Source organism: Aegilops tauschii, chromosome 3 (assembly GCF_002575655.3).
Source record: "Aegilops tauschii subsp. strangulata cultivar AL8/78 chromosome 3, Aet v6.0, whole genome shotgun sequence".
Classification (NCBI taxonomy): Eukaryota; Viridiplantae; Streptophyta; class Magnoliopsida; order Poales; family Poaceae; genus Aegilops; species Aegilops tauschii.
The window spans coordinates 125,665,571-125,675,213 of NC_053037.3; the positions used below are offsets into that span (position 1 = coordinate 125,665,571).

The 9,643-nt window shown below is 49.6% G+C and overlaps 1 pseudogene; it reads right to left on the reverse strand.

The window, feature by feature from the left end:
* Nucleotides 1–6,976: 6,976 nt before the first annotated feature.
* On the reverse strand, nucleotides 6,977–9,343 carry LOC109783428 (cell division cycle protein 48 homolog pseudogene; annotated as a pseudogene).
* Between the last annotated feature and the right edge of the window lie 300 nt (nucleotides 9,344–9,643).

Below are 9,643 nucleotides of genomic sequence, written 5' to 3' on the forward strand. Positions count from 1 at the left end.
TGAGACCGAGACTATTCTGGAAACAACCCCGGCTGGCAAAAGCGATGGGGAAGGTGCACTTCGAGCATTCATTAAGGTTCACATCTCCTTCAAACTAGCACTTAACATTTGTTGCTACCTTCTATGTCTCATTCAATTGTACATGTTGCAGCGCTAGGGCCAAAAGTTAAGGCGGCTATCAAACCTTTTCGGTTGTCGTGACCCCGAGTATGTATCACCAGAACGGTCTAGGTCGGCGACACCATCAGATTCCGCTTCGGGGCAGGGCCATGGTGAACCTTTCGAGGATGAGGACGTGGGTGTGGTCACCCAAGAGGTATGTCACGACGATATATATCCATTTGTTGATGCATTGCTAACTATATCCTCACACACGGTCTTTCCATATTTTCTGTTGATGCATAGGTTGCTGATGATATGACCGTGGGGAGGTACCAGGCTCGGTCTGCATACGAGTTGAAGCCTATGACGGGAATCAACAAGTACACACCTGAAGACTTCACCCAAAGAGGCCAAAGAGGCAAAAGGACGGTCGGCACCTCGCGGATGGCGGCTTTGGATGACTATTTGGATGACGTGGACGAACCGGAGCCGGAGCCGGAGCCGGAGCGGGTTCCTCTTCCTAGGAAGGTGAAGAAGATAAGCGTCAAGAGGGGGGAGGAGCCAGCAAGTGTGGAAAGCACTAGTCATCGTCATTTTTTTATAATGTTGAACTTAGAGTGGAATTTGTTATGTCGTTGAACTTGGAGTGGTCGTACCTATTAGTAATATGGAATTTGTTATGTCGTTGAACTTGGAGTGGTGGTAGCTCTATGTTAAACTTGAACTTATTGTGATGGTCCTTTCTAAGAAATGATGTCTGTGGTGAACCCTTTTTGAACCTTAATGTTTGTTATACAAATTGTTGAACTGTGGCTGAAAATGACCCAGTAGAGGGGGGGGGGAGGAGGCACAGAAGGTAGGCCTCCAGTTTGAGGCAAAAAATTTGCTAAGTGTTTGTGCAGCGCCTGGCTCTGGGGCGCCACACTATACTGTGCAATGCCTAGCTGCCAGGTGCTGCACAGTAGAGTGTGGCGCTTCTAGGCTAGGTGCTGCACAGGCCTGTAACTTGCCATACCTTCCGTTGCTGTCTGGATAGCTACAGACCTGTGCAGCGCCTAGCCTGGAGGCGCCACACTCTACTGTGCAACGCCTAGCCGGCAGGCGCTGCACTGTAGAGTGTGGCGCCTCCAGGCTAGGCGCTGCACAGTTCTGTAGCTATCCAGAGAGCCACAGAAGGTAGGCCTCCATTGTCTCTTGCAAATGATATTTGTCGAGATCACCCACATTGTTGTCATGGAGATCAACTTCATTGTCATCGTCCACATACTCATCATTGTCCTCTTGCAAAGATTCATCTTGGTTGTTTGTATACGGGCTCAATGTTGGCCTCACTTCTTGGGTCAAAAGAGGTTCAACAATTTCATCTCGCTTCAAGGGTGGGGGGCTACTAGCAACCAAAGGGGAGGGGTTCCGGTTCAAGTCCAAATGCAAACTTGAATCAACCTTCTTCGTTGCAAATAACTCAAGAGCCTTGTCTAGTGATTCGGCCACCGTCTCCTTGTATGCAACCCAACGTTGCTCCGAGTTGACACGCATTGTCTTCCAACGGATGTGCATTCCAAAACCAACATTATGCCTTCCCTCCAACTCAATGATATCACTAGGGTCCATCCAATTCAAATCTTTCCTAACTTGTTGCAAGAGCTCCGCATAGCTAGGACTAGTATCAAACACCATGTCAAGCTCATTCGGGTCCGGTTCTTCATTGCCTTTCAAAAAGGCGTCTTTGTCCCCATGATGAACAAACACACATGTTCTTCCCATCCCTATAAGCATTCAAAGAACACAAGGTAACATTGCTTCCATGAGTACTAATCCAAGGATTAACACGGAATACAAACCCTAATATATATATGAAACAACAACCCTAACCCTAACCATAACCCTAACCCTAACCATAACCAAACCCTAACCATAACCCTAGCCCTAAACCTAACCCTAGCACCAACATAAGAACACCCATAAGAATAACCCTAGCATACTAACAAAGCCCAATCATAGAAATTGGCAAACAAAAATCTCACATCTCCATGCAAATCTCTAGATCCAAACAAAACTAGGGTTTCCCCAAACTAGCAACAAATGAGCAATGGGAGAACTTTACTTGGATCAAAACAAGGGATCAGAGAATATTACCTTGAGGGAGGGTTTGACTTCGAAATCCACGGACAAATTCTTCAAATTTGCAAGATTTGGAAGAAGATTTGAGAGGGGGAGAGAGTGGGAGAGGGGGCAAAGCTCGGGGAGAGAGTGAGAGAGTGTGTGGTGTGTGTGGGGGGGGGGGGTGGGGGAGGGGGGCCGAGCCAAGTGGCTGGATAAGTCACAGTGCAGCGCCTAGCCGCTAGGCGCTGCACATTACATGTGTAGCGCCTAGCACGTAGGCGCTGCACATTACATGTGGGGCGCCTAGCCCGGAGGCGCTGCACTGCTGGGTGCGGGCCCAGGGGCTGCCACGGTGGACAGGAGTGCAACGCCGCCGAGCTAGGCGCTGCACAGTAGGATGTGGCGCTGGCGTGGCGGGCGCTACACAAAAAGGTCAGGGGAGTGAAATAGTTTCGCACATAGTTCATTCTGTGAAATGATTTTGTCCCGAGGTCAAAATTGTCAAATTTGCCTCTCCTCACGTCGCTGACAGGCCTATACCTGCAGAGCCTATTCCTGCCATGCCTCTCTCCTCCCGTCGCTATTTGTCTCCCTGATAAAGCCTGCTAATCACACTAGTACCGTACAAGCGTCTGCACCTGAAAGCTACACGACACGAATCTTTAACTCATTTGACGGACGGGATAACTGGGTGCCAGGGCACCCGGGTGTCGTCACACCTTTTCGTTTTCTCATTCTGTTTATTAAGAACTTTTCATTTACTCCTTTCTTTTTCTTGTCATTTTTCTCCTTTCATTCTTCAGTTTTCATTTTTTTCCTTTTGTCCCTTATTCTTTGTTCTGACATTTATTTTAGTATCTTTCTTTAGCCAATTGCTTCTTTTTTTATTCAATTTGTTCATTATTCATTTATTTCCTTCAGCATTTTGTTTTCTTCAGTCGATGTTTGTTTTTCACTTTAGTAACTTCCTTTGGCGTTTTGCTTGCTTTATTCTTTGTCTTTTAACTATTTAGTCATCTTCTTGAGTTTTCAGTCAATCTTTCCTTTTGCTTTCTCTCAATTTTATCAATTATTCATTTTCCATTGACTCTTCCCTTTAGCATTTTTCTCAATTTCACCTGTTTTCGTCCGCACTTTTAGGGTTAGGTGTCATTTTGTTCAGTTTCATGTTTAGTTTCGGTGTTAGGTGTCATTTTGTTCAGTTCAGGTTATCTTTTCATTAGTATCCAGATTTTAAGCCCCTTTGTTTTTCTTAGTAAATGTTCAGTCAATCATAACATTAGTAAAATCTGTTTCTTAGTCATTATTTTTTGCTTTAAATAAGTTATTTCATTCTTTAGTTATGAACTACTCTCATTCTTCAGTCCAAGTTTTAGAATGACTCTTTATTTCTATAATAACTTTCTCTTCCCTTTTCTTCAAAATTAAACTAGCATTCCTGGGGTTTTTTAGCTTAATAGTTTGTTAATAAAAAAACAAGAATATGCCGATGGCTGATGGCAGATAGCAGATAGCATTTTTTGGGGGGTTAGAGAGTTATATGTGCAGTCAGTAGTTTTCAGTGTTAGGTGTCATTTTCTTCAGATTTTTTGAGTTACCACATAGGTAGGTTAATTATCTAGTTTAGCAAGTTTTCAGAAAATTTTCATTTCCATTTCCATTTTAGTTTTGCATTTTTAAGGTGTTCATTTTCCAGATCAAACGCGCTAGAAATAGATTGAATTGGGGTGTCACTGGCATCCTCCAGACAATATTCAGTTTATGAGTTTTTTGATTGTGTTTTCAGTCTATATTCATTTATCATTTCAGTACAAGACCGCTGACAGCGGTGTCACTTCCAGTGGCTGTAGCAGGCTAGCAGCCAAGAAGGAGCTGGCTGTTGCCGGCGGGGCTCAATCGGTGTTACTTTTTAGTGGCTGTAGCAGCAAAAACCAAAGCCCTGCATATTTTGATGGCTAAACTGGTAAGCATCTCACCAGAGAAATACTTTATCCACATACCTCGTCACCATGGTGTGTATGTGTGTGTTTAAAAATGTGAGGCTAAGGTTAACCATCCACCTAGTTTTTGGTAGTACGAGTACAACTCTTTAGTCTTTAGTGCACACTAAGTTTCTTTGTGAGTAACCAATTAGCCAACAGAAACAGATATGCAAGGAGGGGAACGAGAGCATGAATGCATGCATGCAGCTAACAGTAATTGTTATACTCTAATTATCATTTTAGTTATTTACTCCAGTTTTCATTGTCATTTGACAATTGCATTACCAGTATGTGGTAGATCAGTATCCAAAATTTCTTATGGCTCGTTGGAAGTTTCTGAAGACAATGGTCAACAAATTATTTCAAGTTCGTGCATGAGATGCATCCTGGAGTTCTTCGGTACTTCATTCTTCCTGAGTATTCGTTGAACATAGAGAGAAGATCAGTTTCGCGCAAAAAAAAAGAGAGAGAAGATCAGTTTTCTGCTTCAGTTTGTCTATGTCCATTCATTCAGCCATCAACTCTTTAGTTTCCATTTTTTTAGAAAAGGAGCATTACCCCCGGCCTCTAGGCGATGCATGTAGCCATTTTATTAAATTATTTATAAAGACCTTATAAAATAGTACATCAAGTCATCTAAAGCCACAAGCTTAGCAACAACTGTCGCTACTCTTATCCACTTGATGAAGAGGTGCCGATAGCCCGAGCCTAATACCAGACAAACATCGCACGAAAGCCTGACATCTAAATCCGGAGGCCCCGACCAAGCCACATACTGGGTTTGGGGTATAAACCGATCTGACGCACTCTCATGTGTCATCGCCGCCGTCTTCCACCAATCCATCTTCAGAGTAGAAACTAACGCACCGACCTTGCCAGGCCTCTCTACCATCGCTGCCACCATGACACCACATAGCGTCCTTCTCCTGCGCGAGTCCATCTTCGCGCATCGGACGCCGAGTGTCCACTGCGCCACTGCGCTGAGATCCGCCACCGTCAATGTGTAAGATGAAGCACCGCTCCATCAAAGAAGCCGTCCACTGGTCCCTCGAACGCATGTAGACCTCCAAGAATGACGCCCCCAAGGGGGAAACGACACCAGAGCGCCGCCGTCATCCGATCTACTGATCTAGGGTTTCCTCCGGAGGTAGCAGAGAGTGCCTTTGAACTTCTCCAGGGCGATGCCTTCAAGAAGGGAACGACGCAGACAACACCGCCACCGCGGGCCTTGGCAGCTAGCCGAGACCAGGTTTTCACCCATATGTGTTCGAAGAGCCTCCATCAAGCATCTCGTGCATGGACCGCCGCCATCTCTGCTGGGGATTGGACGAAAGGGATCCAGTCCGCCGCTGCCTGACCGGCCATGGCACCACCACAGTGCCTACAGCCGGCGCCTTCAGGCCCACCACGCTTGCCTGTAGGTGCACACCGAAACCACCGGTCCGCCCAAGCCCATCTGGGCAAGGCAAGACCCAGGATCCCGGCCGCCACCACAAGATCCCGCCGCTCCTTGATGCTGGATCACTGCCGTACCATGCGCCGCCACCAGGAGATCTCGCCACCACCGCGCAAGGGAGAAGGCCCCGCCGCCGCCATCACAGGCCAGGCTTCGCCGGCACGACCTCAGGCGGCAGCAGGAGGGAGGAGATGAGGGGGGCGGCCTAGGGCCGGCGGCCCGATCGCGCCCCGTGTCACCTAGGGAGTCAGTTTCCATTTATGTGCTTTTTGTTGTCAGTCTTAGATTGAGGTGGTGACTGGTGAGGGGTATAGGAGTTTGTCAGTCTTGTCTGCCATGTATTTTCATTCAGTTTTTACCAGAAAAGGTTTTTTCATTCATTTCAAATTGCCACTGATTTCCAGTTTGTCCCTCCGGGTTCAGTTATTCTACAGAAGACATATAGTTCAGTTATTCGACACTTTTGTGTTTCCATATGCCTAGTGTAGCTCTTGGATAGTTCAAATGGGAGTCAGCTTTCCTTTCTTCTTCATTTCCTCTATGACCTGGCTAAGCTATCAGTCAGTCAGCTAGAGTCTAGCTCTTAGTCATGCTCAGTCTTTCATTCCTCTCTTCTTAGGGGTTGGCGTAGCAGTTCTGATCACCATCAGGAACAACACTCTGAATGAAGTGAATATGATGATCGTCTTCGACACCATCTAAGTAGCAGATTGTTGTTGTCTGTGTGGGACAGTAATAGGTTTTTGCAAGGGCCAGTTAGGGGACAGGCTGAGTGCAAACATTTGCTTAAAGGTCCAAAACGGGAAGGTAGAATTCGACCTGAAACGGGATGTAAAACAGACTTTTTTCAGACTGAGCATTGACTGAAATTACAACAATACATGTATCACAAACTGACTAGACATAAAAAACGACCTAAACCAAATGGAAAAACACTTAACTGATAACTAGACACCCCCAGGCCACTCTTTTCCTTGACTCGTCTGTTCTAGACTGCCTCTACTCAATTACTAAGTAAATCAAGCGTATCAGTCAGAGGATCCTCCAAATCTTGTGCAGGAGCAGAGGGACGGTTCAGTTGACAGCTTAGGCTAATTTCACTTCACTGCCCGAAAATAACACGAAATCACGCACGCTTTCTTTTGTGACAATAATGAGATTCTAATTCACGAACTGCATTTATATGATGCAAGTTCTTAGTTCTTAAGAACGAAAATTATATAGTAGATGAAAAGGAATCAACAATACAAAGTGATCAACGAAGAGGAAATATATAACAGAAAGAGTCTATAATAATATTCTAGTACTTCAATTTCTAACAATGGTTACTGGATCACTTGTACAGATCGTCTTCATCCTCATCAGCTGCCGCGGAGGTGTCGACGGCAGCTTCTGCCGCCTGTGGCTGTGCTGGGAAGCGGAACTCGGTGCCGAACCCCCTAGACTGTTGCAGCGTCTGCGCGAACGCCTGGTACTTCCTGATGTCAGCATCACTCACGCTCCGCCTCGCGTACCTCATCGACTCCTCGAAGTGAGACGCCTTAATCTGAGCCACCTCGTCTTCCTGACCGCCGTCCACCTCCATGGTGTCTTTCCCCATCCTCTGCCTCTCCATGTCCTTTTCAATGTCTTCTCTGATGGCGTACTTGCACGCCCTCTGACAGATCTCCGTGATATCGGCGCCGCTGAAGCCGGCGGTGAACCTAGCGAGTGCACCGAGGTCGACGTCCTTGGCCACGGGAGACTTCCGAAGGCAGGCCTTGAAGATTTGGTGCCGCGAGGCCTCGTCCGGCAAGGGGATGTAGATAAGCTGGTCCAGGCGGCCGGGACGGAGCAACGCCGAGTCAATTATGTCCGGCCTATTGGTGGCGCCGATGATGAAGACAGTCTTCTTGGCGTTCATGCCGTCCATCTCAGTGAGCAGCTGGTTCAGGACCCTGTCCGCCGCGCCACCGGCGTCGCCCACTCTGCCGCCCCTTTGGGTAGCAATGGAGTCGAGCTCGTCGAAGAAGAGCACGCACGGCGCAGACTGACGCGCCTTGTCGAAGATCTCGCGCACGTTGGCCTCGCTCTCGCCGAACCACATGGTGAGCAGCTCTGGCCCCTTGATGCTGATGAAGTTGGCCTGGCACTCGTTGGCGATCGCCTTCGCCAACAAGGTCTTGCCACATCCCGGTGGCCCGTATAAGAGGACGCCCTTGGACGGTGACATGCCGAACTTCTCGAATTTCTCCGGGTGCTCCACCGGGTACTGAACGGTCTCTTGCAGCTCCCTCTTGACGCCGTCGAGGCCGCCGATATCATTCCATGTGACGTTGGGCACCTCGACAATGGTCTCACGTAGCGCAGACGGGTTGGTGCCGACGAGAGCCGTCTTAAGGTGGTCATTGGTGACGGCCATGGAGTTCAAGATCTCGGCATCAATGGTATCGTCCTCTAAGTCGATCATGTCCGTCTTCTCCCTGATGCACTGCAGCGCCGCCTCGGTGCAGAGCGCGGCCAAGTCGGCACCGACGTAGCCGTGCGTATCCTTGGCAACCACCTCAAGGTTGACGTCCTCGTCCAGCTTCATGTTTTTGGTATGGATGCGGAGCACTTCGAGACGCCCGACCTCGTCCGGCACGCCAATGTCGATCTCACGATCGAACCTCCCGAAGCGCCTCAAGGCGGGGTCGATGCTGTTGGGACGGTTTGTGGCGCCCATGACAATGACGTGCGCGCGAGCTTTCATGCCGTCCATCAGAGTCAGCAACTGGGAGACGATGCGCCTCTCGACCTCGCCGTGAGTCTTCTCTCTGTTGGGAGCGATGGAGTCTATCTCGTCGATGAAGATGATGGAGGGCGCGTTCTTCTCGGCCTCCTCGAAGGCCTTCCTCAGGTTCCTCTCGCTCTCTCCGGCCATCTTTGACATTATCTCGGGGCCGTTGATGAGGAAGAAGAAGGCGCCTGTCTCGTTGGCCACCGCCCGGGCGATCAGCGTCTTGCCCGACCCGGGAGGGCCGTAGAGGAGGATGCCCTTGGGAGGCTTGACGCCAATGGACTTGAAAAGCTGCGGATGCCTGAGTGGCAACTCGACGAGCTCCCTGATCAAAGTCAATGGTTTCCCCATGCCACCCACGTCGTCGTAGCCGACATCGTCCAGCCTCTCCTCGTCCTCCCGCTTGACGGGCTCGCCCTCGCAGAATATCTCCGTGTCAGGCGCCACGACGCAGTAGTCCGCCGCGGGGTCGATCTCCATGACCTTGAACTCGACGCTCCGCATGCCACCACGCACCAGGAAGAGGTCGCCCTTGTGGACCGGGCGGAAGGCGTCCACGAAGTAGGGCTTGAGGTAGGCGTCGAAGAGGTTGCCCGTTATGCCCTCGACAGTGTCGTCCAGAGGGAGGATGTGCACGCGCTTGCAGAACTTGGCGTCGTGGCACAGGTGCACCGACACGACGTCGGCGATGCGCACGCGCAGGTTGGAGCGGGCCACCTTGTTGATCCTCAGCTTGTGCCCCTCGCAGGTGTCGTCGGCCAGTGCCATGCAGACGGTGTTGTGGCGGCGCTTGCCCTTGAGCAGCACGATGTCGCCCTGGAATATGGAGAGCTTCTCCATGGTGGCAGGGTGGAGGTTGCACACGGAGTTGTCGTCGTTGGTGGTGGCCTCCTCCACCACCAGCCGGTTCGCCGCCTTCTTCGACGTCGCCGCGCTCGCCATCGCGTTCAACTCTCGTTGATCGACTTGCTGCGTCGTCTCTCGTGTATTACTTTCGATGGATGCTATCGAGCGCTGATTTGCGTTGGTGTTGTGGTGAGGTGGAGACGTGGGGTTCGCACCCTTTATTGCAGGGAGGCACGGCCGACTCGGGTTGGAAGGCCGTGATCGTTCGCGTCATATTCGTACTCTTTGTACGTGGCCCGTGCCGTACTAGGACGCTAACTCTTTTCCTACTATCTTCCTACTACCTTGGCACGATCGGATCGAAAGAACCCTTCGAACTCGGAATAGTTGTACCTG